This window comes from Mustelus asterias, chromosome 8 (genome assembly GCF_964213995.1).
Source record: "Mustelus asterias chromosome 8, sMusAst1.hap1.1, whole genome shotgun sequence".
Taxonomy (NCBI): Eukaryota; Metazoa; Chordata; class Chondrichthyes; order Carcharhiniformes; family Triakidae; genus Mustelus; species Mustelus asterias.
In genome coordinates, this window is record NC_135808.1 from 103,807,160 (window position 1) to 103,819,380 (window position 12,221).

Here is a 12,221-nt window from a genome sequence, read left to right on the forward strand (position 1 = left end):
ACTCCCTGGACATCAGAATAAATTGCATTTCCCTAAATGTGATCTGAGTGTCTAACCATTGACTGGGATTTTCCTGGCCCACTCGACGTGGGCACAAATCCCATTATGGCCGCTAACTCTCGTCGAGGACAATAACGGGATTTACGCTGGGGAGATATCAGAATGAGATCTTCCCCCCCACCATTGGTGATGTCATCAAGTTCACACCCGACAAGGGCATGAATCTGATTACCATCAATCAGCATGGATTTGAATATGCTAAACACCGTATCTTCCGGGAACATCACTTGTTCCCCCCTCACGCTGGCAGGAATCACTACTACTCTCCAGCTGTCAAGATGACCACACCAGGGGCACTGAGGCCAGTGCAGCCTCCTGGATGGTCAGGGACATGGCAGAGCAATGCCCTGGCCCTGCCGTCTGGCACCCTGGCAGTGCCAACTTGGCAGAGATTGTCCTGATGTAGGCTGTGGGAGAGAGGGGTGGGGGTCCTGTTCCTTAACTTTGAGATTGGCGTGCCCTTTTTGGAGCCTGCCTTAACGACGTGTTTAGCGCCCATCTCTCAAGAATGATCGCACAAAAGATGTCCCCCTGCTTTTTATTGATATAAGTGTCAGAAGGTCTGGAGAGAAAACCTGCCTATTTCTCTGGTGAAAAACATGCCGGTTTTCAGTCAGAGCCTGAAACTTTGGGCAGAATTTTACTGTCCCTCCCGCCACGGGAATCGGAGCAGGCGAGGGGCGGACAATGGGAAGTTCCGTTAACCTTGTGCGGGATTTTACGATTTTGGGATAAGCTATGCTCGCCTCAAGTCCAGAAAATCCCGTTTTTCCAGCACTTTTTGTTTTTATTTCAGATTTCCAACATCCGCAGTACTTTGCTTTTGTTTTCTTTTAGTCTTTCTGGGATTTTCAGCTGATTTGCGCTGAAGTCAGTTCTACTGCAGTATTGTTAGTGAGCGAGTGCATGGTGCTCATTATTTGCTAGCATTCAGTGGAAAAGGAATCATTTATTATACGAACAATCTCAGGCTTATCTTCAGATTCCACTCAGTTTATATCCCTTCACCTACCTTCTCCCAGTTGTACTGATGAAATACAAACATATGTTTTATAAGTCCAGTTATATTTTTTACAGGTCTATTTTTAACCCTTGGGTCATCCTCTCTATTCTCTATTCATTCCAATGAACTCCTTCACCTTCCTTCCTACAGGATTTAGATTTGTTATTCTTCGTTCTTATTTGGTTCTGATTGATAGATTCATTCATTTGAGCTGTGCCCTGAGCCTTGGAGCTTTCCTCCTTTGTTGACCTGGCTGAATGACTTGTAGGTAATGATGATTTCCCGCCTTGACTCCGCCTCCTCTGGACTGAGCTCCCAATAGAGCATAGGATCCAGGTGACTTCGGCAAAAATTTCATGGCACTGCAAAAATTAGGAACGAATTGTACATTGAGTTGCCTGAATTGGTTACCTGCCGTTTTTGCTGGGAGCCTGCCTCAGGTAAAAGTTCAGGTGGCAGCACAGTGGCACAGTGGTTAGCACTACCGCCTCACAACGCCAGTTACCTGGGTTCAATTCTAGCCTTGGGTGACTGTCTGTGTGGAGTCTGCATGTTCTCCCTGTGTCTGCATGGGTTTCCTCCGGGTGCTCCAGTTCCCTCCCACACTCCAAAGATGCACAGGTTACATGGATTGGCCATGCTAAATTGCCCCTTAGTGTCAGGGGGACTAGCAGGGTGAATAAGTGGGGTTACAGGGATAGGGCCTGGGTGGGATTGTTGTCGTGCAGGCTCAATGGGTCAAATGGCCTCTTTCTGCACTGTAAGGGTTTTATGACATCAGGGAATCAGCCCAATACTTCTCTTTCAGGCTTCCTGTGCGCGTCTCCACAAAGGTGGGAAAATTCTGGCTAATGTGGCTGAACTGAAAACATGTAAGTGCTGCTCTGAAGGAAGAGGTGTGCGAGGTTCCAGGCCGATGCTGCTGTGTGTTCATGAGGAGATCTTAGGTTTGAGATGATTTGGTGACCTCTGCGAGTCAGAGACCGAGACAGACCAGCTCTGCAACCTCTGCAGCTGTGGTCAAATCCCAGTCTGCCCACATCCTGGTACATTTTCAGTCCTCCGAGTACAGTAGCCCGAAAGTCTGGATTGTCAGCCTTGTTCATTTCACACATGCTCCTACTACTGGGCACTGACTCCCTAATGACCACTCAACTGCACAACAGAGGGCCTGACGGCAGCAATGAGATTTAAGTATTCCTTTAATTGGCTCTTTATTTCCCAATCTGTCCAGGGTTCAGGAGGACAAAGTCAAAGCTCCGTTTCATCTGGGGCTGTTGCAGTTGTTTTTGTGTGTAGAGTTCTGCTCGCCTCCCCCACCCTCTACCACGCGCGCCCCCTCCCCCCCTCCCCCACATGACTGGATGATAAAATAAATAAATTCATCAGCCCAAAGTGTTTCTTCCCAGCACAATATTGACATTTTCACAATGTCAAGAATGTTGACCCCTGACCCACAGCCTGAGTTCCTGTCAATCACCATGCCAGGAATTGGAGGTAAAGAGGAGAGGTCAGCAGAATCTGGTGTACTCTCAAAATGGAGATGCAAAGAGATCAATTAAACTTTTAAACATTGTCTTTTTTTGTTTTCTAACACTTTTCGTTTTGTAGCATTTTGCTGCTTTTCACTCGATTACTTTTTCCGTATTCATTTCTAAACCTGTTTTAACTCTTCATTTTGAGTTTTTTTCACTTATCAGAATTCATAGGAAATATCTAGATTTTTAACAAAAGCAGAATATTAATTGACTAATCAGGTTGAGTCAACAGGACAGGGAAAATATGAAAACAAAGAAATGAACAGAGGTTGTTACAACCCAAACATCCAACCCAAACAAAGCATCCAGCTGCAAGTTACTCATGTGCCTGTTGGGCGGAACAGTGGCACAGTGGGTTCGCACTGCTGCCTCACAGCGCCAGGGACCCGGGTTCAATTCCAGCCTCGGGTGACTGTCTGTGTGGAGTTTGCACATTCTCCCTGTGTCTGCGTGGATTTTCTACAGATTCTCTGGTTTCCTCCCACAGTAGTCATGATGTGGAGATGCCGGCGTTGGACTGGGGTAAACACAGTAAGAAGTTTAACAACACCAGGTTAAAGTCCAACAGGTTTATTTGGTAGCAAAAGCCACACAAGCTTTTGGAGCTCCAAGCCCTGTTTGTGAACAGAATTCCCACTCACCTGAAGAAGGGGCTTGGAGCTCCGAAAGCTTGTGTGGCTTTTGCTACCAAATAAACCTGTTGGACTTTAACCTGGTGTTGTTAAACTTCTTACTGTGTTCCTCCCACAGTCCAATGATGTGCAGCTTAGGTGGATTGGTCATGGTAAATTGCCCCTTAGTGTCCCAAGGGGTGTAGGTCAGGGGGATTAGTGGGGGTAAATGCATGGGGTTGTGGGGATAGGGGTGGGGTGGAGTGTGGGCTTGGGTAAGGTGCTGTCGGAGAGTCAGTGCAGACCTAATGGCCGCACGGCCTCCTTCTGCACTGTAGCGATTCTATGAATATTTGTGAGTTTGACAGATCATATGAAATGTAATGATTGGGACTATTCTCAAAGTGTTCAATGCAGTATTTTATAATTGAGATTGTGGATGGAATAAATAGGAAGGATCTGTTTACAGTGATAACATGAGGAAACATTTTCTTTGCACAGTGATCTGCTGTGAATCTGGACTGCGTGGCCTGAAAGGGCGTTGGAAGCAGATTCAGTAACTTGCAAAGGGGAATTGGCTAAATACATGAAATTTTAAAAAGTACTGAGCTATGGCAAAAGAGGAGGTGAGTGGATAGCTTGGCTAAAAAGCCAGCATGGGCTCAAGGGACCAAATGTTTTTTTCTATTCTGTATTCTGTCTGATCCTATCCCATGAGATGAAAGAGGTTTTTCAGAGAGATTAGCACATAGCAGAGAAGCACTGCTCACACCCACCATTATGCAGCCACTGACAAGGTAAAGCTCTGGCACAACTGGAATCAACAGTTGCTTTGGTCGCAGCAACTCCTATTAAGACTTTGTTAAGGAGCTTGACCATCTGTATAGCTGTATGTTTCCACTGGGCTTCTCTGCCAACTTTACTGTGAAGATCTGTGGCCATGCTCCACTGTCACAGCATTTCCAGCTCTGGATGCTTCCAGGTTACCTCAGAGTAGTTTGCAACATTAAACTCAGATCTTGTTATGGTGCATATCATACAATAATCGCCTCATCAACTTCGAGCAGTGCAGTGGATCAGGAGACACCAGCGGGAGTGGTCCCCTCCAGTGGCATTTATGACTGCTCCCCACTAAAGGGGCACAAGCGGCCTGACCCCACTGGAGGGAACAGAGGCCGTTGAGGCCACAAAGGGAGGTTGGGTGTAATGGGGTGCCCCTTGGGCAGTGTCAGCCTGGGAGTGTCAGCCTGGCACACTGGTCCTGCCCACTGGGCACCTTGGCACTGCCCACCAGGTACTGGGCAGCGCCAAGGGAGTTGGACCAGGGGTGGGGCCTATTGGTGGTGGGGAGGGACTTGCTGCCACTCTGCACTTGGATCAGTGGGAGAAGGAGGGAGGAGGTAATCAGGGCTAGCTGGAGGGGATTGGGGGTGGGGGGGGGGGCGCAGTGGGGGGGTGGGGTTGGGGCTGGTCATCAGGGTGAAGAGGGGTGGGGGAGGGTTATTGGAGTGGGGGGTGGTCGGGGCTGTCTGGGGGTGGGGGAAGGGTCATAGGGGCTGGCCTGGGGAGATCCAGGAGGCCAGTGATTAGAGGTGGAGGGGTGTCAGTAAGCTAGTGATGTGGGAGCTGCAGGACTGGCCAACAATCGGGAAGGGCAGTGATTGGGAAGCCAGCAATAGCGGGGGTGCGGGGGGGGGCCTCTGTGCATGCACGGATCACCGCTCTGATAGATTGGCCCGCTCAGCACTATGCTGCTAGCCTCTCAGGCGGGAGTAGGGCCTGCCTCCTGCTTACCAGAGTAAATCCCACTGAGGCACTCTGCATTGCTCAGAATATTGGAGATTCATTCTGGTAACTACGGGCAGGAAGTACTCCCATTTTCCTGCACATTAGGCATTTAGATTTTTAGACAAAGAAATGTTCTTCAGAGAACATTCTAAGTCTAAAGAAAGACTACCTTTTATTCATTATCTTTCTTTATTTTTCTTTTTCCCCCACTCTTTCCTCCTATTTCATCCCTCCTTTCCGTACCTTTTCTCCCCTTTTGCTTTCCTGTTCCCCCTTTTTCTCAATTTTACCTCTCTCCCGCCCATCTCCCCCCGCCCCCCAACATCATCATCAGGCACAGCTTACCCTCTGATTTCAGCTTCTCTGCCTTTTGGCCATTCACACCTTCTATTCTCTCTATGGACTGCCATTAGCAGCCTTTCCCCTTGTTTTTGTGGCTTTGACTCATCTTTCATTCCCACATCCTGCAGTATAAATATCTCCCACTTTCTATGCCTTTTAGCTTTGACAGAGTGTCATCTGGACTCAAAACATCAGCTCTTTTCTCTCCTTACAGATGCTGCCAGACCTGCTGAGATTTTCCAGCATTTTCTCTTTTGGTTTCAGATTCCAGCATCTGCAGTAATTTGCTTTTATAATGAATTATAATGTGGTCGGTGCAGGCTTGATGGGCTGAATGGCCTCCATCTGCACTGTAGGATTCTATAATGCGCTAGGAAGGGAAATCATGATGTGGAGATGCCGGCGTTGGACTGGGGTGAACACAGTGTTGTGAGACTTCTTACTAGGAAGGGAAAGACAGGCTTGTATTTATATTGGGCTTTCCACAATCACTGGACATCCCAAAGTGCTTTACAAACAAATGGTATTTTTGAGTGCAGTCACCCTTGTATTGGAGGAAACATGGCAGTCGGCTGGCACACAGCAAATTCCCATAAACAGCAATGTGAAAATGGTCTGTCTGTGTGATGTTGATTGAGGCTGGGCCAGGCCAGCACCCCAGGGATAACCCTCCTGCACTTTCAGAATATGCTGGCACGGGATCTTTTACGTCCACCTGAGAGGGCAGACAGGGCCTCGTTTTAATGTCTCAACTGAAAGACAGCACCTCTGACAGTGCAGCACTCTCTCAGTATTGCACCGGACTGTCATTCTCAATTTTTTGTGCTGGGTTGGGACTTGTATCCATTATGTCGTGACTCAGAAATGAGGGTGCTACCAACTGAACATTGAGAAAATTCAAGTCCTGTGAACTCGGGGTCCATTCTAGAACCTGACCTTAGGCTGACACTTCTGTGTTGTGTTGTTGGAAGCTGATCCTTGAATGAAATGTGAAATGAAGGCCTTATTTCCCTGCCCAATCAGGCACCTTTTGGAGGACCTACCTCTCATCAAGTTGATCTTTCTCTCCACCCTAGCTATGACTGTAACACTACATTCTGCACTCTCTCCTTTTCTTCTCTATGAATTGTATGCTTTGTCTGTATAGCGCGCAAGAAACAATACTTTTCACTGTATACTAACACATGTGACAATAATAAATCAAATCAAATCAGGAAATGCATAGAGCATGCTGCGATATTCCAAATCAGACTAGTTTAAATATGCGGCCATTAATCGGTTATAGGGAGTAAATATTTGTTCAGTGCTGTTCTAGGGTTTGTGGCAGGAAGTTGCTTAGCTTGAATGCAGTAGAGAATAGCCTCAATAGTCACATGCAGTGAAGCTCCTGAAAACATTGGCATTTTTCTGGGTTTTAAATTGATAACATCTGTAGTTCTTTACGTTAATGTTTTACTTTGTTCTGTGGAAAGAAAGCAACTGAGTGGCTGGGGCTGCTGGCACTGTACTGAAGAGGTTTAGGGTTGGCTATATTCCTGAAACAGCACCACAGGACTGTTCCAAACCCCCTGCTGAAAATCCAGCTTATTGGTTTCTGGGGTAGGTTTATGTTGTAGCAGATGCGATATTCCTTGGAGCACTGACCTGGGTAAAAAATGTTTTTTAAAGAATGAAAACCTGTTTTCATTAAAGCCTGCAAACTTTTATCAGAACAATCACTGCGACACATCTTCCAAGTTAATTTCTTGGTTAAAAATGCTCTTTAAACATTTTATTGAAGCAAACAAACAGAAAAACAAGAACAGCTCACAACATAAAAACAGGGCATATATTGAAGCATTGAATTATATCCAGAATAACCAAGTTACCAAGGACCTGGAGTTTTCACAGACTTGTTTCCACTCTGCTGCTTAATGGGAGCACTTTATACACCTAAACAAGGTTTCCAAAACACTTCCGAAAAAGATCCAGAGGCAAAGCAGGAGCAGCTTCAAGAAAACTCTGGACTATTGTCTGGGTTAGTCTTCCAGGCGGTTAATTTAGCATTCAGATTTGAGATTTAAAATAGTCATAAATGGAACATTTCAATCAGACCCACAATGGTATCATCTGATCTTACATTTTATGATCCCACTTTAAAACTGACATCTCCATTAAAACAGTAGACAGAGGACTAACAACATAGCACCAATGTGTCCTATTCTCAGTGCTTCAGAACCTTCTGGAATATTTGCATGAAAATGTACTACACTGTAAACAGATAACTAAATGGAGACATTTTGGCCGGAATTCTCCAGCCTCCCGGCCACATGTTTCCCCCAGTTGGAAGGTGGCGCGTTGTTTGCTAGTGGTGGGATTCTCTGGTTCCACCACTGTCAATGGGAATTCCCGTTGATGTCATCAGATGCCCGCGGGATGGGGTGCACTGCTGGCAGATGGAATGAAAAGCAACACTTGTAAAAGTTGCCAAAGGCCAGCAGTTGAAAAATATTTTATTTTATTCTTCAAAGGGATATGAGCATTGCTGGCAAGGCCAGTACTTGTTGCTCATCCCTAACTGTCCTGAAAGAGGTTCTGTAATGACCAACTCTAATTACTGGAACTGTTGGAACAGGTTAATTCCATCAGCTGTAATGTCACCAAGTGGTAAGTTATTTGAACGTTTTTAAATTTTTTGATAAAGCAACAGAGAAGGCTGATGAGGGTCATGAGGTTTTATATATATGAACTTTCAAAAGAAATTTGATAAAGTACCACATAATGGACATGTAAGCAAAATTGAAACCCATGTTAAAGGCACAATGGCTTCAAAGATACAAAATTGGCTCAAAGGCAGGAGTAAAGAATAATGCTGAACAGTTGTTTTTCAGGCTGGATGGATGTGTATAGTGATGTCCAGTGATGTTCCATAGAGGTCAGTATTAGGCCCACTCCTCTTTTTAATTACTGCTATTCGAGTATTCTGGGCATAATTTCAAAAGTTGGAGATGATACGAAACTTAAAATGTAATGAACAATAAGGAGGATAGTGAAAGATCCACTGGGAAATAGTGGTCTTTCAATACCTTTCAATCACGTTAAGTTTGAAAGTAACATACTCCCAATTATAAACAACAATCTTAAACTTAAACAAAGCCAATTATATAGATATGAGGGGAGTACTAACTAAGGTCAATTGGTTAGATAGGCTGAAAGCTTTGGAGATAAATGAACAATGGGAAACATTAAAATAAACAGCTAAAATGTTCAACACAAATACACTACATTAACAAACAAAACCCTAGTGGATCACTCATAAGTTAAAGATAATATTTGATTAAAGGAAGAGTCTTACCATGCTGCAAAAAAAAAGCAGCATGCCTTATCATTGGGAGTGTTTTAGAAACCAGCAAAGGGCCACATAAAAGTTGATTGAAAGGGAAAAAATAGAATAAGAGATTAAACTAGCGAGAAACATACAAACAGATTGTAAGAGCTTTTTATAGGAAGAGAGTAGCTAAAGTAAACATTTGGTCCTTAGAAGCGAAGTCAGGAGGAATTATCATGCGGAGCGAGGAAGTGATGGAGGCATTGAACAAAATATTTTGTGTCTGTCTTCACAGTTGAAGATATAACTTGCAAGCCAGAAATATAGGGTAATATTGGGGCTAAAATTATGGAAATTAGTATCGACAGAGTAAAAGAACTTAAAGGATAAATCTGGGACGTGATTGCCTACACCATAGGGTTCTAAAAGAGACAGTTGCAGAGATAGTGGATGTTCTGGTTATGATTTTGCAAAATTCCTTAGATTCAGGGATGGTCCCAGAAGATTGGAAGTTGGCAAATGTTACACCAATTTTCAAGAAAGGAGGGAGAGATAAAGCAATGAACAATAGGCCAGGTGGCCTAACATCAGTTGCTGGGAAAATGCTGGAATCCATTATTAAGGGTGTCTTAATGATGCAATTAGAAAAGCATAATATTATTAGAACACATCAGCATGGTTTTACTAAAGGGAAACCCTGTTTGGCAAATTTATTAATGTTTTTTAAACATGTAGCTGGTAAGGTAGACAAAGGAAAACCAGTAGATGCAGAATACCTGGATTTCCAAAAGGCATTTGATAAGGTGTCACATAAAAGGTTAATAAGCAAATTAAGGGCTCATTGAGTTGTATTTAATACATTAGCATGGATAGAATATTGACTAATGGATAGAAAACAGCAAAAACAGGGCTTTTTCAAATTGGCAGGCAGTGAATTATGGAGTGCCACAAGGATCGATGCTGGGGCTTCAGTTATTTACAATCTGTATTAATGACTTAGATGAAGTGACAGAGAGTAATGAATCTAAGTTGACTAATGTATCAAACTAGGTGGAAAGAGGGGATTCTCCCACCCCGCCGTGCTAATTTTCCAGCGCAGCGGGATGGGAGAATCTCGTGGCCGGGCATGCGCAGGATTCGTGCATGCGTCCCCACCGCGCATGCAGAGGGTTGCGGAAGCTCCATCGCTGAATACATTCAAGGCTGGGATGGTCGGATTTTTGGTCTCTCTGGGAATTAAGGGATGTGGGAAGTAGGTGGGAAAATATGGTTGAAGTACAAGACTTGCCATGATCGCATTGAATAGCAGAGCAGGCTCATTGGGCCATGTGATCTACCCCTTCTCCTATTTCATTATGTTCTTAGGAGGATGTAGACAGATTAGTGAAATGGGCAGACATGTGGCAAAAAAAATTTAACACAGATAACTATGAAAAGATACATTTAGGATATAGGAAAAATGAGGACATACATTATGAACTAAATGGTACAAATATAAAGTGGGTGCAGGAACAATGAATGGGTGTATGTATGCAATTTTTGGAGGTGACAGGACAAGTTGAGAAGGCTCTTCAAAGGCATAGGGATCCTTAGCCTCATTAATCAAGGAACAGAGTGCAAATTCAAGGTAGTTATGTCTTCATAAGACCACTGATTAGGTCCCAGCTTGAATATTGTGTCCAATTCTAGGTACCACATTTTAGGAAGGATGTCAAGGCCTGAGAGAAGGTGCAGAATAGTACCAGGGATCAGTTGCAAAGATTTTAAAAATTGGAGTGATTCTCCTTAGAGCAGAGAAGGTTAAGAGAATATTAAATTGAGCTGTTCAAAATCACGGAAAGGTTTTGATGGAGTAAATCTGGAGAAACGGTTTCCATGGGAAGAAGTGTCAGCAACCAACAATAGAACCGGAGGCAATGTGAGGAAACCATTTTAATACAGTGAGTTGTTATGATTTTGGAATGCACTGTCTGAAAGGATGGAGGAAGTAATTTCAATAATAACTTTCAAAGGAACTTGGATAAATGGTTGAAGTGGAAAGTATGGTAGGCTATCAGGATAGAGCAGGGTTTGGGACTAATTGATAGCTCTTGCAAAGAGCCTGCACGGACATGATGGGCTGAATGGCCTCCTTCTATGTTACATCAGTTTTCATGATAAAGCTGAATGCGCACAAGGTCAACCTTAGCTTAAGGCATCCTTCATATTTCAGACAGAATACCAAGGCAACTAAACAGTTCTATGTTGAATTTGGTCATGTCAGCTTTCTGAAAATGGTTTCATTAAAATTGATTTGTACCAGGAATAATTTGTGAATATTTAGCAGCTGCACTAGATGTTGTTAAATAAATGAAACAAATCTGATGGCTATGACAAAGGGTCATCCAGACTTGAAACGTTGGTTCTATTCTCTCTGCGCAGATGCTGTCAGACCTGCTGAGATTTCCCAGCATTTTCTGTTTTTATTTCTGATGGCTCTGGTTGTGCTTAAAGGAGCTTTATGCTTTAAGTTTGATCAGGTGTTAGGATCATCAACAATCAACCCAATTGGAAACTTATCTCAAACAACTATTTATACACATTGGAATTAGACTCATGTAATTGCATCAACATTACCAATTCGTAAATGGGTTGACCAGGTTGTTTGATATCAACCACCATAATTGAGTGCCTTCAAATATAGTGGCAGTTAGGATCAGACTCACTTTGTGCATTAAAAATAAAAATTAAAGGCAATTAAAATAAATATGTAATGCAAGTTTTAAAATCAAGGCTGAAGCCTGAAATCACAAGTAGGAATTGAAAAATGTGCACTGGTTAAATTGTTCATGACCTTCCACATTGTGATGTTCAATTTAATATAATCCAAAAATCATATTGTTGGCTTTTGTATTTAAGGAATAGAAATGATGTGCTGAAATTAGTGGATGAGCTTTATGTGGTTGTACAGTATGCTGTACAAACTCGTGAGAGATGGCAACAATTGATTATAGGCCTGCTGACTAAAAGTAGCTGTCATCACATGCTAGCTATTCATCTGCTAGCATTACCAATAGGTAAGAGTGCTGCATTAATGGTTCATTGATATACTATGATTTTGATATTAGCAATATTTTGTGGGTCCCTAAGTGAATCATTATAAAACACTTCCTTTGTGGTTTAGCCCCAGGATTACACACCTTTTCTTGCTTACAGAGAGGGTCAAGTGTTTCATATTCTTAGACAGTGAGTTGGTAATATTAGTCATCTTACTCTTGAGACTCAAGTTACAGAAGCATGATTTGAAGAGGATGATAGTATCCTTTGCAAATATGAAAAAACTCACTGGAAATGTACACAACAAAAGTCATCGACAGAGAAGTCTTCAATTACTGACTAATATAGTTGCTATAAACAAAGGAGATCTACAGCCAAATGACAAAGTACTTCCAGATTTGATGATCATGTGCATGATAATCATAGAGATATACAGCAAGGAAACAGGCCCTTCAGCCCAACTCATCCACGCCGATCAGGTTTCCTAAGCTGAACTAGTCCCATTTGCCTGCATTTGGCCCATATCCCTCTAAACC